Source organism: Dromaius novaehollandiae, chromosome 9 (genome assembly GCF_036370855.1).
Source record: "Dromaius novaehollandiae isolate bDroNov1 chromosome 9, bDroNov1.hap1, whole genome shotgun sequence".
In the NCBI taxonomy this organism is placed as follows: Eukaryota; Metazoa; Chordata; class Aves; order Casuariiformes; family Dromaiidae; genus Dromaius; species Dromaius novaehollandiae.
In genome coordinates, this window is record NC_088106.1 from 17,024,961 (window position 1) to 17,046,530 (window position 21,570).

At 39.0% G+C, this 21,570-nt stretch overlaps 3 long non-coding RNA genes across 3 annotated transcripts in view; 1 reads left to right on the top strand and 2 right to left on the bottom strand.

The window, feature by feature from the left end:
* Positions 1 to 21,570, top strand: part of LOC112981690 (uncharacterized) — a 122,382-nt gene that overhangs the window by 42,312 nt on the left and 58,500 nt on the right. The window contains exons 12-18 of the long non-coding RNA XR_003258778.2: positions 4,891 to 5,165; positions 7,472 to 7,514; positions 7,609 to 7,705; positions 11,087 to 11,262; positions 12,620 to 12,682; positions 16,721 to 17,097; positions 19,442 to 19,538. This is a non-coding gene — a long non-coding RNA (uncharacterized LOC112981690). The remainder of the gene's footprint in view (positions 1 to 4,890; positions 5,166 to 7,471; positions 7,515 to 7,608; positions 7,706 to 11,086; positions 11,263 to 12,619; positions 12,683 to 16,720; positions 17,098 to 19,441; positions 19,539 to 21,570) is intronic.
* Positions 6,790 to 9,335, bottom strand: LOC112981691 (uncharacterized). Its single transcript, XR_003258779.2, has 3 exons — positions 9,238 to 9,335; positions 8,414 to 8,982; positions 6,790 to 7,564 (listed from the first exon to the last, which is right to left on the bottom strand). It is a non-coding gene; the product is annotated as an uncharacterized LOC112981691 (long non-coding RNA).
* LOC112981694 (uncharacterized) overlaps positions 10,465 to 21,570 on the bottom strand; it is a 28,059-nt gene continuing 16,953 nt past the window's right edge. Inside the window, exon 3 of the long non-coding RNA XR_003258782.2 lies at positions 10,465 to 10,607. This is a non-coding gene — a long non-coding RNA (uncharacterized LOC112981694). The remainder of the gene's footprint in view (positions 10,608 to 21,570) is intronic.

Below are 21,570 nucleotides of genomic sequence, written 5' to 3' on the forward strand. Positions count from 1 at the left end.
CGTGGTTGAGTCTGGTCCCAGATCTAGGAGAGCTGGTCCAGGTGATACAGTTGCTACTGGCTCTATTCAGGGCCCCAGTTTCTCTACCTGAAAAATTAGGAAGATTATTCTGGTCCTTATAAAGTGCTAACAGATCTATTGAGTCTCATTCTTTTCAATCCACTTTCTACTTCTGTTGTAGGATACAATTTTCCGAGTGCTGTAACCCTTAACCAATTATCTTAGACTTTAGTCTGACTCGGCTCATTACATGTTTCTTTGCTCTCCATTCCCTGCTCATCTTTCTTTGATGTTGCATTTTCTTACATTCCCCGCATGCACTTGTAGGATTCTGCCTATATTCGCCTTATTACAACTTCCACTAGCTTCATAATGAACTGGCTCTGTTTTCTCATTTCATGTACTGAAAAGAAACCACTGCCCAATAGCAACCATTAAGAGCACGAATTTCTCCATCTCACTAAACAGAAACACTCAGATCTTCACCTGATAAATGTAATAAAATTTGCCTAGCATCTAAATTAGGTCTTAGATTAGAACAGTCATCAAGGCTCCCTCTCTACTCAACAGAAAGAAATATTCAGAGAATGATTCAGCCCATACAAGATTTGAAGGTGTATTAATTCTCCATGAAGCAGAGAAAGAGCCTTGGATGATTCAGTTCCTTATCTAATGTCCTTTACACAAGGAACAGCTGAGTAGACCACATCCTTCAGCCTGGGAAACAGCTGGTGCAGGGAAGATATGATGAAGGTTTAGAAGATTGTGAGTGTCATGAAGAGGGAGAATTGTCCACTGTTTTTTCAGATACCAGAAGTGGGGGCAGAAAATGAAGGTAAAAAACACCGTTCAAAACAGAATAAAGTGGTTTTGTACACAGCATTTAGTTAAGCGCTGGACTGCCACCTGCCAGCATGCTGTGGATACCAACAGCTTACGTGGGTTTGGTGGTGACTGGCCATGTTCACTGAGGAGAAATCCAGTGAGGGCTGCTAAATAGGAGGTCTCTAAGCTGCAAATTTTCAGAGGCTGAAGAGAATTTTGGGGAAATGTCACTAAACATTTGCTCCATTCTTATGCTCTGTTTGCAATGTGTGGTTGTGGGTTCCCCACAGAGGACAGTCTGTTCAGACCTGCTAATGGGCCTGCTCCTGTGAGCAGAGTAGCACGTACACATTAGCGTTTGTAAGACAAAGTTTCTAACATACCATTAAATTGAGTTTTAAACAAATGAGCTGATAGAAATGCCATTCAAATAATCACATTTCAGTTCAGCAAGACTGGATTTCAGTTCAGCAAGACTGGATTTCTTTTCATTTGAGAGAGAGCTCTGATCTAATTTTGTGTCTTCCGACTGGATTTTTATTTTTCCCAGTTGGCAGGGTAATGGGTTACATTCTGGTAAAACACACAAACATTTTCTAACTGCAAACCACCATGTTTCAGTGGTTTCAGCTTTTGAAATTGTTATCTGCAACTGCTATTACTACACTATTGTAACTACCACTTTTTCCCAGATTGAATGCATTGCTATTTGAACTCTGATCCCGTGGATAGAGTGTGAACAGCACCTTTAGTAGGATGGCAAATGCTATCTCTTAAGCCATGGCCATTTAAATGGTCATAGTCTCTTTGTATTGAGCCCTGGAAAAGGACAATAAGTTCTAAACTTTTACTAATGAATGAATTGTGTGAATTAATATATTTAACCATTTTAAAACATAGAGTATGTGTATACTGAGTTGTTTGTGGGACTGAATCTCTAGTAATATTTTTAATTAGAGATTGAATATGGGTCCAAATGCAAAGATCTTAATAAGTATGTGAACCACTAATCACATAACTAGGCAGACCTTGATGTGTCTTCAATATTTAATTTAGTCAGAAAACTTAAATAATTCAGTGATTTTTAATTAAGGAAAATAGGGTATTTAGTTAGATTTTTTTTTGGCCAGGGAATATATGTCAACATTATTTCATGCCTTTACTCTTCTCTAATATCTTCTTTTTCCCCAGCTTGGTATTTTATGGCTTTTAGACTCTTATTTAGTTATGTATTTTTTTGAAAACAGTGACTTTGAAGCCATAGGTTTTTATTGATCACATTCACATTTACAAATCAAAGTGTCCTTATTTATATTTAAATCCTTCCTCTCAGCTGCTGTTTGTTGCTTTTTAGTTATGTCACCAATCCCACTGGAGCTCAAAAAATTTAGCTGGTCCTCTCTAAATTCCCAGACATGTTCCTTTCCCATGTACTCTCCTGTCCCTGCAGCTTCTGATGTAAAACAGATTTAAGTTTGTGTAGAGCAGAGGTCAACATGAAAGCTTAAAACAAAACAAAAAAAAGCTGGCATTCAACTTTTAGCTCTGCTTCCTATTATAACTCAGAGCTCTATTTTAGTCATTTAAAAATGGTAGTATTGTTCTGCATCCATACCCTACCTCTTGCTTTCACTGAATTTTTTAATGACTGTGATGCCCAGCTTAGACGAACTTCTAGGCTAGTCAGTTATCATGCAGCTGAAGTGCAGCCAGTTATGCCACTACAGGAAAATTGACAGATATTTTTCGAATTGGTTTCTGTGAAGTTTGCATTTATTTTGCTTTAGGATGTGGCCGAAAGTAAAGCTTTGAATATGTTCTTTCCATTGCTTTGCGCAGTCATGACTTGAGTGAGTCTTTGGTTTGGGTAGTGGGAGTCGTGGTTTCACAAGATCACTTCAGTAATAGATTTATTTCCTATAAGTTTATTGCTAAGTTTTTCAAATTTTTGTAAAAAAACAGGACACCTTCTTCAGTTCTGTAGCTTTGTAATAACACATGCATTTCTGAATGCCTCAGTAAATAATGAGTTGTGTTGAATGAGGATTAAATACTGCATGCTATGGTTCAATGTGTTAGCTCATTTACCAGTGTTGTATATATGTATCCAGCCTTCTGCATTTTTCAGTGCTTAATCAGATGGAAATAGCAATTGGAGGTGTAATTCAGTGTTGTGCTTAAGGTCATTAAACCCTGTGGTAATGGGCAAATCCAGACCCTGCTGTAGCCTTATAAGGCAATTTGGCAAAGAAACCAGCACTTTTTTACTGAGCTGGTGAGAGCTGGACAAGAACCATGTCCTTGCTGAGGGATGAAACCCCATTGTATGGATGCTCTGTGTTTTCGCGTACATGGGACAAGTTTAAGCTGATAAGGATATATAAGAAGCACCTGCTGTTGTGTGTCCTTCCAGCTTCTCCTCTTCTAGGGAGAGGTATGTACCCAGAATAGTGCTGGAACTGCTCCTTGGTGTGCTCCAAAAGTATATGTCTACTCTTCAGTTCAGCATGGGAGTACCCTGGTCAAGGACTCTATCGTGTACATTTCTGCAGAAAGAGAAGTACTTTTTCGCCAGGACCTTCATCCACGCAAAATGAATCCAAAGCTGGGGTAGGATGGAATGAAGGTATTCACCACTGTAATAGTTAAGTACAAATCAGAATTAAAATCCTAATACTATAAAGGTTTAGGCCGTAGGCCTCTGTAGTGGGTTGGGAGTTAGACTGAAGTTAGAGGGATATGAAAAGTATGTGCACTTACGTAGGAGCAGACTCATAAAAGATTTTATTAATTAGGGACAATGGGTAGACTGCTCATAGCAAAGTCACAGCTTTCAGCTGTGAATTTGGTCTTAATTAAGCACTTCTTTTGCTTCTCAACAAATATGACCACTCCCCCCCTAAATGGTCATTTATTGCCCCTCTCCTTGAGATGATTTCTTAGTGGAGATGGAGGACAGTGTGGAATACGGAGAGTAGATAAAACAGCTCTGGAAAATTAGAGGAAGGGTTTTTTTGATGCATGACAGCTCAGAAATCATCTTGGCCCTAGGGCCTTCAATATGCTTGAGTCTTTTGTCCACAATGAGGAATCTGAGCATTTTGAGCATTTTGAGGAAGGTCAGATGGTTAATTTTGAAGTTGTTTGCTACAGCTGTGTAAATCTTAGAAAATCCTGCGAGGCCCTGTAAGAGGCTGGACTTTATCACAAGAAAATTGTCGCTGTTGAGGGAGATTCCTTTACAGATGTTTCTGAGATGGAAGGAAGAACGGGGAGAATAGATTTTGCATAAGCTCTGGATCTAGTATGCCATGGAATTTTCAAAAGCAAGAGCTATTCGGTAGAATCCACGGCTGATTTAAGATTGTTTTAATACCTCTCATTCCTTACATAGGAACTCTGTGAAGCATACCAAAGAGTAGCAGATTTTAGAAATTTCAACAAATGGTATTGTTAACCCCAAGGTGCTCAAAAATCATGAATTAGATCCTGAAAACGTTTGAGATAAAAATAAGAAAAACAGTACATTTAAAACATATAATAAAAGTTAATGTGTCATATTTTCAAGGATTCTCTGATATTATTAAGGGTTATAAACACTGTCTTTTGTTGTTAGACTTAATATATTAACATTTGCTCCATTGTTATAGACAAACACTAAATAACGGAGACTTGCATATAATCTTGAGCTGGCAATGTTGTCCAGATGGCAGACTTTTTCCTCCAAACTGTGGCAATCCATCTTCACCCTTGTTTCCATATTAATTACTCATGCACATTATTGTATGCTGGTGAAAGCTAAAAGAGTAGAATTTCCAGGTCCTAATCCTAACTCTTTTTGCATTATAATATTGAAACATGGTTGTCAACAATTTTGACAATTTTTTTGGTGATAAAAGCATGACAAAGATACTTGTGCATTCTGGTTAAAGTCAGAAGTGATTACATTCAGTCTTGTGTATATTCAATAGAATCTTTCATTTGGCACATGCAGTAGGTTACTGCATGAAAACAGTTTATGTTGCAGAACGTGGTAAAAGATAACTTTTTTTTTTGTAATTACAGGAAAATGATTCTTCAAATTCTGCTGTTTTATATACCCCAAATCTCCTGCCTTTGCCTCTCTTGCTATTGATGCCACCGGAAAGGAGCATATTCTGCACAACTCTAGAAGTTAAGCTTTGTATTTCAATGCATTTGCTACTGCCCCTTTAGAAATACGAGATACAAGCCTGAAACTACTACAGATCTTCATCTGAGTATTAGCTCATTCAGCAGTTGAAAGAAACACTATCTCCAGCAGCCTATAGGCAAAATTCCCACCAACATCAAGGGAGCAGGTAAGAGTTTGGGTGCAAGTGAAAGCTTTATGAGTCCTTGTATTCAGAATGTTGTTACTTAAAAATATTGCAATGCATTGTTTTTTGTTTCCTGGAGGGTCAGATTCTGTCACCTCTCTTGCCGTAACTAATTTACAGGGCTTCACTGAAATAAATAGGGCTATTTACAGAGTACTGGCTACTTCTACCCACAAGCAGGACCCTATTAATTTGCATACAAATTATTTTTAATGTCAAAAAGCTCTATTATACTTATTTAAACTTGACATTTTTGCTGCAGCTGAAGTTAAATAGGTGAAAATTCTGTCTTCAAAATCTCAAGTTTTAAAAGAGACATGACTCTTTGGATTTTGGATAGTCTGACTTCCTTTTCGACTGATGTGTCAAGTCCAGTATTTCAGTGTGAAACACTGATGTGACAGACTGCCATAATGCAATGTGTTTAACCACCTCAATGATGCATCAACTGGAAGGAGTTCCCAAAGATTCAGTTCACACATGCACACACACGAAAGAAAAAAAAGGAAAAGGAAAAAAAAAAAAGAGGGTGAAACAGTTTGGGGGAAGCGGAACGTAAATCTTTTTCACATAGTTTGGCACAAATTTAATTATGAAGTATTTGTAAATGTTCAAGCAATTAGGCCACTCAGTTGTCTGACTTATAACTTTGAAGACAGATTATCTTTTGCAAGAGAAAAGCTTCTCTCATCCCAGGCATTTTATGGTGACTGCTCCAGAGGGGAAATATATTTTCCATAGGTGATGAATGTGGGAGAAAAGTGTATATTACCATGGTGTCGTTAGCTGAATTTCAAGATTTTCATAAGAATGGGATAGTTAAACCTTTAAATTCCCAAATTACAAAACAGAAAAAAAAAAAAAAGAAAATCACTTTCCCCTTCCCACTCAATATAAATAGTCATGTAGTGTCAACTCCGTACTAATTGCAGGTAGATTCACATTCACAAGTTGAAGGAACTGCATGAAAGCCCATTAATTTTTCTCTGTGGCATCAAGTGCTTTTCCAGTGTCTCACTTTCACACTTGTTTTGCTTGTTGCCTATTTAAGCTCAAAACCTGGTAATTCCCTTACAAGATAAGACAGTCTTTATAAATTATCAATAATTTAGTCTCAATGAGACTAAATGGATTGAACCAAATCTGTTTCTTTGCACAGAACATTATCATAGCTGGAAAAAGTAAAGTTATAAATCTATGACTAGAAACCCCAATATCCACATTGTGGATATTGTTCTGTCAGATTCTTTTGTTTCTCCCTTTATAGTCAAAACATATCCTCGGTTGTATCTACTGGGTCTCATCATTTCGCCTCATAGCACTATCTTCTTTGGCTTTACTGACCACATAAATCACAGAGCTTTTGTCTGATATTGGCTGATTGTTGTCTTCAATTATCCTGAGCTTCCACATCCCCCTATTCAGCAAATACAACGTATCGTATAGGTCTGCCACAATTGCAGCTCATTGTAAAAACATATGATTGATACTCAAGACCTGTTCCTGCACAGAGACCTGCATGAATGTATTTTATGCCTGCTCAGAGTCCCAAAACACCCTATGGAAGCAAAAGTACTTGCATAGATCCCTAAAGAGTTTGGGGCTATGTTTTTAGATTCTCATATTCATATCATAAATACCGTAACAGTGTCATGCCAGGTAAGGTGACAATGAATTGCTTTGGTGTATGCTGGTCATGCTGATATAAGCGATAGGTTTGCCAGCTGATGTCAGGTGGGCAGAGGATGAGTAATCTTTTTAGAACAATTATTGTATTCTGGCAGACCAAATAGCAGACCATTTTGTGAGCTAGTGTCGCATGTCCCTTCCCAGTCACACTGAATTGTTACAAAGCTTCAAGCTGCAGGGAAGGTATTTGGAGTAGAAAGTCTATCCTATTTACTGGCGGTCGATGCTTGGAAGATACCTTTATCAGTGACTATGTATCATTATGATAGTACACTTTCGTATGTGATGTAGAATTTGTGATACTTATATGTGGGTAGTACACCTTAACAAATGGCATCTTTATTGAAGTTAAGGCATGGCACAAACTGGAGCTTGATGTCATAAAACTGCCAGGCTTATCAGCAGTGCTCTGTACAAGCTTGTGCTGCCAAAATCAATGGGAGGAAGTTGACCAACCAGCAGGGAGCGAGGAGGGGAAGAAAGGATGATGATATGGGAGAAGGTTATTGACTCCATGGTAAAAACTTTGGGAACCACCGATGGGTGACTTGGCTGGCGTGTGGGTACTGTGGAACAAAGGCTTGTAAATATTGTTTCAGAAAACCAAGAATGGGAGCAGGAGGGAGGTCAGCATCAGATCAGGTGAGTACGCACTACACGCTGTTGTGTTTCTTGAGTATCATTTTCTGAATCTGTCAACAGAGGAAAAAAATTATTAAACATTCCTTCCCCCAAGACAGGAGCAGAGCACGACTTTCACAGAGCAGCAACACAGATGGATTGGGCAGCACAGTGACGGCAGCAGCAGCAGCAGTGAGACCCTGGAGCTGGAGGTGTGTATGACCCTTCTGCAGAAGAGAAACTGGCAGGACAAATTCAGTGAGTATATTTTATGTGGACAAACCAGAGCTGTCTGCAGGCTGGGTGCAGATTGGAGCAGAACATGAATGGCTGCGCTCCACTGACGAAACGACAACCCAGATACTGTTCAAATAGAGAACGGGTTGAATTTACCCTCTCTCCTGTTGAAGGCAGTCCCTGTCTTGGCTGCAGAAGGAGTTTGAGCCCTGAACATGTAGACCAGAACTAAATCATAACCAGAGTCTGTCTGAAACCTTGTCTGCCAGCAAGCACAACAAAAATAACGTCTGTCCGAGCTCTGCTGCAGCTGAATTCAGATGTATCGCAACAACGAGCTGCCTCACTAGTGCTGACTGCATGAGGGAGTCTTGGCTGGCTGCTCGCAGCTGCATGTAACCTTTTTGAAAGCACCCAAATATCTCAGGAGCCTGAATCTCATTGAAAGTCAGATAGCTGAAGGGTAACTAACGTAAATAACAGTCTAAACACAGCGAGATTGCCTGGAATGGTCTCATAAATCTCAGAGCTCTCCCTCTACCCAAGACTTGGCACTTCCACTCTGTGGAAGTTGCATAGTGGCTGACGGATTGTTGAACGGCGTTTAGTCGGCCAGATCTGGCGGATTTTTGAAACAGCCAGTGGCTGCTAAGTTTTTTCAGCCTCCCATTGCCCTTCCTTACCCATGCCTGTTGATCTTCTCTGGGACTTTGCGCTGGCCACATGACGTAGCTCTGGAAGTATGTGGTGCTGCACGTCTGCGTCACGTGCTGCACGAGGTGGTGGTGAGCGTGGAGCCGTCTCACAAAGCATGCAGCATGCCAGCTCTCTTTATTTCACTGAGGACTGGAGGGTTTTTTTTCCCTGTGGATCTTTTGCATGCAAGTCAGGCTTCACATAGCCCACAGTCAAGAAAAAAAAAAAAAAAAAGAGAGAGAAGGGGGAAAAAAAGAAATCCTCCACTACAGAGACAAATAGCAACATGTGGCTGGAAGATAACAGAAACATTCATGCAAGTGCAAAAATTAAATATGGAAATATGAAAATGAGGGAATCTTTTTTTTTTTTTTAAGCAATAGAACTGATTCACTTGTCATTGCTGGAAATTACATGGGGCCTTATTTCTTTAGCAGCCTTTGTCAAAAGAACAAAATAGAAAAAAAATGTCCAGAGATAAGAAGCACCATCTCCATACCCACTCTTTGCAGTTGGCTTTGGTAGTGAGAGTCTTTTGCAAAACTTTGCAGCTAGCCTAAAAACAAAACAAAGAAACGAAAAACCATTAGAAAAAAATGTGCAGGATGCAGATGTGCAGTCTTCCTCCCTTCCCGGCTATGCCTTAAGTCTTGCTGCAATGTCACACCTTCCTGGAGAAGGCTAGATTTATTTTAAAGGGCTGTTTCTTGTTTTTCTACTATCATTTTCTGCAGCTCCTCCCTCCCCTTGTGTCCCTTCTCGCTGCACACACCCCACATTTTTGCCAGATATTTAGTGTAAAAATTATTACCTCAGCTTCCTGCAAGCTCTGCCCCTGCCTGTGGTGGTTTGAACAAGCTGCCTGGTTGCTGCAAAAAGAGCGGAGCGCTCAGCAACGAGGCTGGTTGTCTCTGAGCCACATCACGCTGGAGTTTGCAGTTAAGAGCTGCCTCCAGGAGCAGCAGAGGGATAGAGATACAGACTCCAGTGTTAAAGATGCAGGCTACTGGGATCACACTGCTCCTTTGCCTGTTAATGTGTCAGTCTGTGTTTACAAAGGGAAAACAAACAAACAAACACATGATCCTGTAAGTTTTATTAGTCCCCAGAAATCAAGTTATTGAAGTATTCTTTGGCAGACAATAAAATGAATTTTCTAGTCTTCCTCTTCTTATAGTAGGATTTTGTAGGCATTATGATCATACTGCAATTTAAAGTGCATAGAGCTGGGACTGTCTCTTACCAGGGGTCTGTGCTGTGTCAGGTACAATTAGAAACCGGGGCTAATTGGGGCCAATATGCAGTTATATGTAGTACAGTGATAGGGAAATAAGCTTTAATTTTAGGCTAGCCTGTCGTGACCTGTGTGAGGAAGCAGTTCTGCCTTTGGAAACTAGCATGGGCCTATTTTGTACATAGACCCCCTGTTACTGGGGTGCAAAAATAAGCAATGACCCATGGAGTTTATCTATAGGAGGACAGTCCAGATGTTGCAAGTGCTCCATGGCAGAGTCTGCAGCTGCAGTTTTGCCCTTTAAAATGTGCACAAAACACTTTTTAAAAAAATTGTTTGATAGTTAATTAGCTACAACATTCCCCAGTGAAGGCAGCTTTCCATTAAATAATCAATAAATCATCTAAAATTGGGGTGATTTGTCAGGCAAAAAGTTCCTGCACTATGTCATGGGAGCCTTGTGACAGCCCAGCTTTTATGGCAGGGAGCAGAACAGGGCTTTGCAGTGTGGTAGGAAAGGCCATGATCATGGTCCTGTCTCCTTCCCCTCTGACTAATAACAACCTGTGCTTCAGAGCATGCTGTTTTGAAGTTTGGAGAACGGGAGAATTATAGCTACGCCTTGTGCAGGCCTGCTATGGTTAGGCCTTCAGAGCAAAGCAATCACTAGCACAGAAGGAGAAGGAGCTGGCAGTGTGTGCATGCGTGTGTGCACGCACACTGTAATGTCCAGTCTCCAAACAAAGCAGAATCTGTGACACCCTAACATCCTCGGTGAGTAAAAGGTCATTAATGGGACTTGCCTTGCTTGGCTGTTTTTGCTATGTTATTCTCCCACTTTTCTGTTCCGTGAAGTCCTGGATAGTCCCACTCTGCAGGAAGGCGTGATTGTGACCTGGTGCACCCAGAAGAAGCTTGTTGTGCTCAGTGGGTCAGGGCCTGACAAGCTTTCAAGAAGACGTATCCTGGTTAACAAAGTGCTTTTGACACTGAGCAATGGCAATATGAACAGAAAAGGGAATCAGAGGCAGGATTACTTCTCTTTCATATTTCGCATCAATATAAAGAACACAGGTTTTGCTCTCTCTTGCAAGAGTTGTGTCATTCTCCAAATGAGGTAGGTATCCTTTCACTGTGCTCTTTCACGTGTGCTCTTAACTGTCACCCATGCACCCTGTTCCCACAATTTGTAGTGTACTTTGCAGAAATTTACTGTTCTCCACCTCTTTCTTCTACTTTGATGTCTTACTTCCTCTGCTCTCCCCCTTTATGTTTTCTTTTTTCCTTAAGATGGTTCTCTTATTAAACTTTTTCCTCTTCTTGACTAGCTCTTTTCTAATTGTTCTTACTCTCTAGAGAGTATCTGTATATCGCTCCTGCTTTCTCTTTTTTGCTCTAAATACTCTTCCCTGTTTGATTTTCCTAGGCTAGTAACGAAACTCTGATTGACCATCCCTCAGCTTTGAAGAGTGTCTTTTCCCATCTCAGCCATACAAATTGTCTACCTCAACTTATCTTCACCTTCTTCCAACATATAGCTCCTCTGACCGCTGTGTTTGCTAGGAATCTGCCAACTGATCACGTTCAGAGACATCTGGGAAGGTAACCTGCTCCAAAGGTTCCTGCTGCCTGTTCGTTCCCTAAACAGAAACCTGCCTAGTTTCATCTCCTCTCCCCCCCACAGTTAGCCCCAGGTATTCATTCAATATTCAATATTGTATCAGTCAGAAGGAGATTGCTTCTCATCTTTAAAGGGTGCCCAAAATGGTAAAAGCTTTTCCTTTTGCCTGCTCCTAACTGGGTCTAGAGAGATGGGAAGTTGGAGACAAGGCTACCTCCACGCCTCTTGGTGTGGCCTGTCCTGCAGCTCCCCTGTTGCTGTGACTGCAGTCAACAGATAGGCCTGGGTTACTGCGAGTAGATTGTCCTTCTTTAGGCTGGCAAAGGCTTGATGGAGACCTAGTTAGTCAAAACGCTGTGCGTATTCTGAAAGCAAGGACAAATCAGATGCCTTCTTTAATACGCTGAGGATTCAGCACCACATTTCAGATCACATGTTTCTTGGAAGGACGGCTTAAAGACGGCACAGGCAAAAAAATAGAGGAGTCCAGTTCTGATTTATAATGTACTCTTTGTATATGGCTTCTCTCATGTGGAATGTGGGGAGGTTGTAAAAAACTGCACAAAATTAACTTGCAGTAGGTTAAGTAAGTTCGTACCTCATATATTAAATAAATAGTCACTCTGCTAGAGGAATACATAGACATAGAGTACATGGTAATGTTCCAAAAACATTCAGGTAGGAGGCAGCTTCATGGGCCTGCAAAGACTTTGTTGTCAATAGACCCACAGAATGATATCTGCCATTTCAGAAGTGAGATCAGGGGTCAAAAATGTTTTTACAGTTGCAAAAGTTATGTAGGAAAGCCTGCAATCTGCCTGATTGCAGCAATCACTTCTGGCCCCCACTCTCACTTCTAATGCAGAGGTGAGTTTTGCTGGAGGGGGAAGGGTTGTAGCAGATGAGGACTATACTGTTCCAAACACGTTTTTTCCCTTATTTGCTAGTAATTCAGGTTAACTAGTGTAGTGCTGGAGATTCATGTATTGTACAAACATCTGGCTTCTATTTTTACTCTGTTTAGATTTAATCTGGCTTCAATGGAATATTGTGATATTGCATATTAACAGCCTAAATATCCAGAGTGAGGCAAAAAAAGTTTCTTTCTATTGGTTTTGAATTTTCATGTCTTTATTATCACTCCTTGTCCTTGTGTAACAAAACAAGGAGAACAGAAGCATAGATCTATATTCTCTAAACCAGCCACAGTTTCACATACTTTTATCATGTTCCAGAGGAAGCTGTGCTGTTGTTTTATACAATGCCAGTAGTACCACAGTACTTTAAACAGCTCTGTGAAATGCAGTTACTTCAATTCCTGCTTTTGTCATTTCCTAGGACATTAGAAAGATCTGGAGCCCCAAAGGTTGGATTAAGATCTTCACTTCTTCAACAGCTGAGGTCAGTGGCACCTGTCATTTGGTCTGCACTTCTCACTCAGTCTGAGACAGGTTACTAATAGACTCCCCCAACTTAACAAGCCAGCGAGCCTTAGAGGCAGCTGTTTCCACTGTTGTGCCTTTAATGAATGAGCCCTAAAGAAGGTAATTTCTTTTCTCTTAATATATTATGTAGCATCAACACCTGGACTCAAAGCTTACTGTAGTTTTAGGGGGTCTTCCCTTAGTGTTAGGGTTTGAGTAAACTGTGCACCTGATACTACTCAGACCCAAAATACTGTGAGGCACTTATTTCCATAAGAAACCCATTTTGTGTTATTAAAATACAAAAATGTCTAACTGGCTGACTTCCATACAAAGGGGGAGGGGAGGGAAGGAGCCACACATAACTTGAGTTACTCGAGCATAAGGTATTTTTATTCAATTGAGCCCTTTACTTCAGATTAGGATCATAGCTTCTTTTGAGTGTACAAGTTACTTTGAGTTCTTAGTTCAGTGCTGAAAAACTAACACTTCTAGACATCTCTGACAAGTTCAAATAAAAAGCCATTAAGGTCTTCTGAATTTAAATCTCACTGGAAAGTTGAATTTACAAAAATGCCTGTCTACAGCGTATATGAAGCTTTACAGGAAAACAATAACACAGGTTAAGGCAGCATAGGAAAAATATCGTTTGTATTTGCATCAATATTGGGAGAAGAAGAGCTGTATATTATAGCAAACAATTTTGTAATGGATTCTGAGGAAATGGTGAAAAGATTGTGCTCATCAGGAAGCGATATGTGTATTTTTTCTTTTTATATCCCTGCGTAATAAGGCGCAATTGTGCCAGTGTTAGATTTGCAATCTGTTGGAAGGCTATTGATTGATTTATTTATTTGTACATACATGATATGGAAAATTTAATGTATTTTTTATGATTTAAGCATTATACAATAATAATAATAAATGACATATGATTCTTATGCTTTTAACCCACTGGATTTACAAAGAAGGCCAATGTTTTAACAGATGGATAACTCAGAACTGACCAGGAAGCAAAAAAAAGCCCTCTAAAACTAATACATCTCAAGGAGGCTGTAATTATTTCCTTCTCTGTGACTTACAGCAACACATTGAAAGTTAATAAAGATAAATGTAACATTTACAGGGTAATAAGAGATTGTGGAAGGAAGTAAACAAACCTAGGATATAGTGCATCTAAGTAAACACAAAGGTTGTAAAACCTTCAAACTCAAATATCAAGAGCACTGCAAATTAATGCTGCGCACAATAGAGCCTTTGGAAGCTAACTTAATCCACCCCCATGTATCTACATGAGGGCCATGCATAACAATGCATGAGCTGGATTTCCATTAGAGTTTCCTCTGCAGGCTGTCAGTTGTTTGAAGAAATAACAATTTCCTAGGCATGAAAGCTTTTTCAGAATGTTCCCACTGATGTGTAATAAAAGTGACTTTACTTTTTTTTTTCTTTTCGCCTCTCCCTCAGCCCCTCCCCCCAAGATGTGACTTTTGGGGGGAAGAGGATGGACTTAGACCCTTGGCCCCCTACCAGTTTACCTTGCCTGGATTATCAGTGCAGGTGTTAAAATAATTGAAGGTGTGGTAGGAGATACAACCCCTAATAGCTTTTCCTATATGGAGATTACCTAGGTAGAGAATGCCAGAGTACCTGAAGAATAGGCATGTGAGTACCTTATTAACATAGCACCATTCAGCGGCAGCTGCATATCTGGAAAAAAAACCCTTTAAAGAGCCTATTCATCTATGTTAATGGGCCCATTGCACAGTACATTGTGTGGGAAATTAAGTCTCTGGCTGTGAACTTCCTGTGCTGTGCAAGCTGCCTTGACTCTTTTTTATTGCTTCAGTGTTATTATCTCCTCCTGGAAATAAAAACAATCATGTTCTCACATTTGAGAAGCCAAAACATTCCCAGATAACAAACTGGTTGAAAGTTTCTTTTGTTTCCCTTATTAAGTGAAAAAATATGTTTTGAAATTAAAGTAAACCCTAAATTAACATCAAAGCCCATCAAATTAGCTGAGCTGTCATACACATGACAATGTTGGGTTTTCTTTTTTTTCCTCCCCTGTAAAATACACAATTTAAATTGCTTTCCTATTTATTGTTCCTTCCTTGGAATTAATTTTTGCCACAAAATATGTTAATTTATTCAAATGAGACATGATTTTTGAATGTTTAACTGGCAAAAGAACTGCTTTCCTGCTGAAAGACTGAGGTAGAAAATAACAGGTTTTTTAAAAGTTTTTCCCTCTCAGATATACCCTCTTTCCATTTTTGCACAGAATTGATTGATTCTTTAAAAGTAGACGTGGAAAAGTATACTAAAAATGGAAATCTTGCTTACTCAACATATTTCCAAGCTCTAGCATGAATTTGAGAGTAACAGATGATGTTGTACAGCTTATATCACCTTCCACCAAGAAAGAATTATCATCAAATATTTAAACATTTTTTTCATCCTTCCTTTATGATCCAAATGCTGCACATTGCATCATCATCATCATTATCATCATTATCTTCATCATGCTGATAAAAGAAAGGACTAATGATCAATACTAACTGATTACAACTCAATTAAGGAGGATCTTTTCAGTGTAATTTTTTATATCTAGCCTCTTCCAGTCCTTCAGCATTTTCAAGTTAACTTAATACGTTCCACTATTTAACATGTTTAATGAGCATGCCAGAATATAAGTAAAATCATCATTTAATGTGCTGTATTGCTTCTATGGTGCATACTCAACTTCCCTTGGACAACACTAATATATAAAGAGCAGCCAAAAAAATCCAAACTCTTGCTCTCTTAGAAAATGAGAGTTCTTGATGTAAATTGGAATAGAATTTAGCTCTTCAGATAAAAAGCTAGCTAGAAGCACTGCAAAGATGCAAGGAATTGCTGAAGTAGAGCAGATTCACTCCAAGGCAGCTACCAAGTGGTAGAAATAGTAGAAGGAAGTTAATGTGGAACAAGCTTCATATAAATCATCACTTTATCCAGTCTGTTGCACAGACTTCCCTTCCATCTATCCTATTATTTTTCTTCAAAATTTTAACTATGAACTGTTTGGGGCAGTGATGGTTTGGTACTGTGGCTTCACATAGTACCTTGCTCTATATTCTCTGCTTGATAGTGTCATCATAATGCAAATTATTATTGTTGCTGTTAGAGACTGCACTGAGTTCTCCTCGGCAATAAGTAATATCTCTGTTAGTAATGTCACTGACAAGTGGTATTGCAGCAATATCAAATAGGAGATCAATGTTTCATATTAGTTAATTGTTTAGTCATGGAAATCCTTCCCTTAATGCCATTTATCAACTAAAGTCACAATAAATTATATTCTGTTCAGCACATCTTTCAGTATCACTCTGAATTACACTTTGATGACATTTAGGTATTGGAATATTAAACATATTTCTCTTTCCAGTACAGTCTAACACTTTGTTCACAATGCGGGCCATGTGGGAACGTGTACCCATTAATGCTCTGGGAGACACTGCTAAGAGTTTGCATATTTTAAAAAGTCAGAGAAAATTAGAACTGCAGGAAGACCAACACATGGCACCGTCATTACGTTAGTAGACATGGCATTGACATTATTACTTTTATTTCAGCGGTATTATCTTGCATTACATTTTTACCCTGTGCTTTATTTTTTTCATTTCTCTCTTGTGAATGGGAAACCATATAGTGTACTTATTTTTTAAAAATATTATATATGTGTCTCATTTTGAATTTTTAAGACTGGCATTTTGCAGGTTTTATAATAAGTTGTTGAGAGTTTAAAAATATACAGGGAAGTTCCAGGCTAACCATTCCTATTTAGTCACTCTTACACAGCAGCAATGTCATTTTTATATAGCAAGTGTGCTGTTGGCATTTCAGGAATCACAGAGAGGGCAGCAATTTGGGCACAAGCAAAATTTTTTGAAACAGTTCTTGTAAAGATAATTCAGATTAATGGGCCATTTACAGTCTTGCTAACTTACTAATTGACTATGTGCTCTAGGTAATCAGGGTGACATTACTGCCGGCACAAAAATGACATCTCGTCATCAGAAATTTTCTTCATTGGCACCGAAAATGCCAGGCACATCACCTCTGACTGTGTGGCCACCACATCTATGAACCTTATTGATTTGGAGTCATGCTGTGCCACACTGGAAAACTGCTCCCTGCTGAAAGACTCAAGTGGATCAATCCTGAACCATGAACAGAAACTCAATAACAAAATGTAGTAGGCACCTTTTCCCATTAAGTATTCCTCAAAGTAAATTACATTAGAGAACATCACCATGAGGAACTTCCCTTGGGATCTGTGGCCTTCCAGAAACTAACACAGAGAAACAGCAAAACAGGAAGGAAAAGATGTGTATATTGCCAAAGGTATTTTATAATCACTGTTCTCAAATATTTTCCCATAAGGATATTTTAATTTTGTACTGTAATTCTCTTTCTAAACCTTAAAAACCCAGCTTCCTGTTTGTTTTTTACCATGATTGAAAGTCCCTGGTAAGTCATCCTGTGACAGATGACTCTGAAAAAGAAAGTTTTCTCTGCTTTGTCAATGCTTCAGCATTTTCATGTATTTATCAGCATTTATTTTTGAGAGTCTCATTGTGATTGGGCTTGAAAATGAAACAAGCCATCTAACTCCTTTCAGCCTCATACTGTTAACAAAGAAGGCAACAAAAGCTGTTCCAGGGCTTCATATTTCCTGACAAAAGATAGAGGGCTGCAGCAAGCCCCATTCATATTTAAATGCTCCTGGCTTTGGAATTAAAAGTCCATCTTTCATGTTACCATTTCCGTTCCTTGCTTTTTTGTTGGTGTTTGCCGGCAATGAAAACTATGTTCCAAATATTAGCATGATTCTTCATTTCAGTCTACAGAACTTCTGTTCCTAGAAAATATTCCTTTTTCAGACCTGTAAGGCTTTTATAAATAGCAGTTGCACATCATTTTTGTTTTTAATTGTCTTTCTTACAAACTCATTTTGGATCAGGAAAAATATGGATACACTCACTCTCTACACATGTGAGTAATTACTGGTTATAGTTGAGTAAGTTTTATTAAAGCCAGTGAGACCCCCACTCTCAGGAAAGATTACTCACATGAGTAAGGGTTACAGGACAGGACAGGATCATTTCTGTTGCTGAGGTCTCGGACAACAGTATTTTTGCCCAAGTGGCTGATCTGAAAACTTGACAGCTATAACCTATGGGCATAGGGTTTAATTCTGAATTGGTTTTGCTGTTAATGAGTAGAGCAAATTTCATTAACAACCCTCCTTGCACTGTAGTCAGTCATGCCTAATATCTATATATTTATCTATATTAAATATTTTAATATTTTATTTCAAAGAAAATTCTGGATTATGCAAAGAGGGGAAAAGAATATGCACTGACATATTAAAAAAAATGTTCAGTTACTTGGAAAAAGTGATTTCTCAAAGCCATGTAAAAGTCTGGAAAGTATTATTTTTATTCCTTAGGAAATAACCCTGGGTTTCTAATTAATGTCGTGAAATTAGTGCCATTTATCTGAAAAACTGAAAAAAGATCTATATATGCTCCAAAGTTCAGTGTTTGTCCCTGAGCTCTAACATGGGATATACTGTGTGAAAGTCTAACATGGGATACACCATATATCATCTCTATTTAGAGCCCCTAGGCAGGAAGTATGGATAAAAAAAATAATCAAAATTACTGTTTTTCTTTACTGAAAGCCCTCTAAGGAATTCATTGGAATGAGTTCTGTCTGCCCATCTAATTGATAATTATTTAATTAGCAATTTATAATGATAATGGGATTTTACCCCCCACCAGTCCATCTTGTCTGTAAGAAAAATATAAGTAGACAACCTTATGTATTACTTTACCACTTTTGGCAGTTGGCATAAGATATTGTGGGCCAGCGTTGCGATTCCCTACAGTTAAACCATAAAAGCAATGTATTCATATATTTCCTTTGCCCACAGTGTTTCCTTTTCTCATTACTGTGGGTGACTGGCATGCTCACAATGTGTGTGGGTGCGCAGGCTTGTTGTGTCACCATGGACAGTTCTAAGAGCAGCTTCATTAGTTCTTTTTACAACAAAAGCTAGGTTTTTTTTCCTGCCTTCTCTTTCTTTCCCTTAGTTGGCATGCGGGCTGAATTTTTCTTGGACCCCCTGCTTGACTTTTTTTTCAGAACTCCTTTTGAACAGTGCAGCAGTGTGAACACTAGGAATTGTAACTGATAGACTGTTTGCAGGAGAACTCATGAAAGTTCTCTTTGTTCACTTCACATCAACCTGGTTTATGCAGGCCCTCCCCCACCGCAGCCAAATGGGGAAAAGGAAATCCACTTTTAATTATACATTGATGGGAATCACTGTATAGTGAAATTGCATCAAGTGGAGAATGCCCACTTTATACTCTTTTATCTAAGAATCCAAAAGAAGCGTTGGCTTAAAAAAACTGGATATGCAAGTGTAGGCTTCCTCATATATAGCCAGGCGTGGCTAATTTAAACCAATTTACCAACTCCACTTCCAGTCCTGATAAAAATTTTCTGCAGGATCTTTGCACTGCTAACGAGGCTTGGCCTTTAGGCCTTGAGCCTGTAAGGTCTTATTTTTGAGATCTCCCCAAGACAATGGGCCTTTTTGTGTGAAAAGAAAGACTCACACGTGTAAGAAACTTACAAAATTTGAACCAATATTGTTGCTTTTTTTTAATTCCCTCAGACAAGCACAGTCGAGCAATTGTGTAGATGAGTCCTAAGGGCAAAAAGAAAGGAGAGCCGGTGGCAGAAAGAAAAGATTGCACAACCTTGTCAGAAGTGTAAGTAAACAAGAAAAGCAGTTTGTGTCATTTTATGCTGTTGCCCAGTGAAATGAATGGAAAGATTTTCAGCAGTACTGCAGGGACCTCTGAGCTTATAAATCATTTGAGTAATATGCTAATAAATATGTAATATTAGTTTTCTTAGACTTTTTAAAATTAATATCACAAAATACCATTAATGCAGTTATGACAATGTGGGATATTCAGCTTTACTGCATACTAATGAAAGCTTACTGTGGTTATATTTGCCTTTCGTATCCTCAGAAAATGCAGAAAGGAAAGATTTGTGGTTTGCTCAAACATGTGGTCAGGAAAGGAATGCTTTGAAAAATATTCTTGAAGTTCAGTTTTTACATTCTTTCCTAAATTCCTTTGGCTTGGTCGTGCCAATTCATTTATTTTTTTACAATTTAGGCATCTGTTTTTGTCATCTTTCCTAACGAAAAATAACTTAATATTGGTGAAAGAAGTGTCGTGAAGACCAAAGAAAGTGTAGTCTACCTAGAAACAGCTTATGATACTACCCATATAAGTAGTCAAGAAAAAATGTTAACTGAGGACATAATTAAGTAAGTGGAGTTATGTAAAAGGACTGGGGAGAAACAAAAAGATCTCTGTGAATTTTAAGTCATTTTGGCCTGGCAAACAAAAGAATCCGGAGGAGGCTGATAAATTGTACCTCAAAGACAAAATCCTGATTACATCAAGGTCAAGGTGAAGGGTGCAACTGTGTCTTGCAGAAGCACAAAGGGCATGTGTTGGACTGAAGGACTTCAGCCTGTGTCATATGAATCCCGATGCAGGCACTGCATCTAAGTAGAGCCTGAGAAAATGCAGTGACTTTACACCGCTCTTACTGGCATACACTTCTCTGCTGCATGATCTAGTCACAAATGTGTGACTACATAGTTCTTTTGTCCCCCTTCTATTGGGACCTATTCTACCCCTCTCCTATTTCACCGCTGTCCCAGATTGTTTTCCAAGAGGCCTTCAGAAATAAGTTTATTCCTTCCTTAGCAAATGTTTGCACAAGAGGAAAACACGTGTGTTTTGTGTGGTTGTAGTCAGAAAAGATCAGGAGCTGAATAAGGCAGAGATTACAAACGATATTGGCTTGAAGGAACTGAACCAGAACTAGTCTGCGGGAATGCTCTAGAGTATCTAATAAATAACAACGCAATAGCCTTGCACCTGATACAACACTTGCTGAACTGCATTCCTTTCCTCACCTGCAGTTCCCCCAAGTTATCCTCAGGAGGTCATAGTAAGAACTGAAGTTCTAAAAAGCAGGGGGTTTCCATGGCTTTTTTTGTTTATTTGTTTACCAGAATCAAGAGTGAGTTTCATACTTGCAAATCAAAATTGTGTGATTACATGAGTCCATCAAGGTTCTGCTGTACCAGAGTGGGATCACTATACCTTCTTAGATGCTCACAGTTTTGAAGAAGTAAAAACGAAATATGGAGGTATTCAACAGCTAAATATTGACAAATTCTTATGGATATCTTTTTGGCAAAACTAAAGCACCTTATGATGTTATACTGCATGAGGCAATTTGAAAAGGTTCATTAATCTCCAGGTAAAGAAAGGAAGGAATCTGAAAGCACAAGATCTCAGTGAGATTCATGGACTGGGTCTAAAATTATTCAGAATAAGCACCAGGTCAGCTTCCAACAAAATGAATTGTCACCGAGTTCAGCCACCAAATGACGTGGAGTCATGGAAATTGAAGCTGAAGCAGCTGTGTGGCAGGAGAAAATGTTCTTTTAGATCTGGATAGGCTGAGCCGCTCAAAGAAGCCTCAAGAAAAAGACTGCACAGGAACAACTGACACACAGCGGGAGCTGACTGGAAGTGGTCCCTCTGCCTGCTGTGAGGGAATCATCCAGGGAGAAGAAGATGGGAATGAAACTGACTTGGGGAAAGGATGAGTGGGGGCCTGAGGATAAGAAAAATAGCTTAGGAGTGTGTTAATAAGGAAACCTGAAGTTTGATTGTTCTGGTTTGGTTTCCATATATGTCCATACTG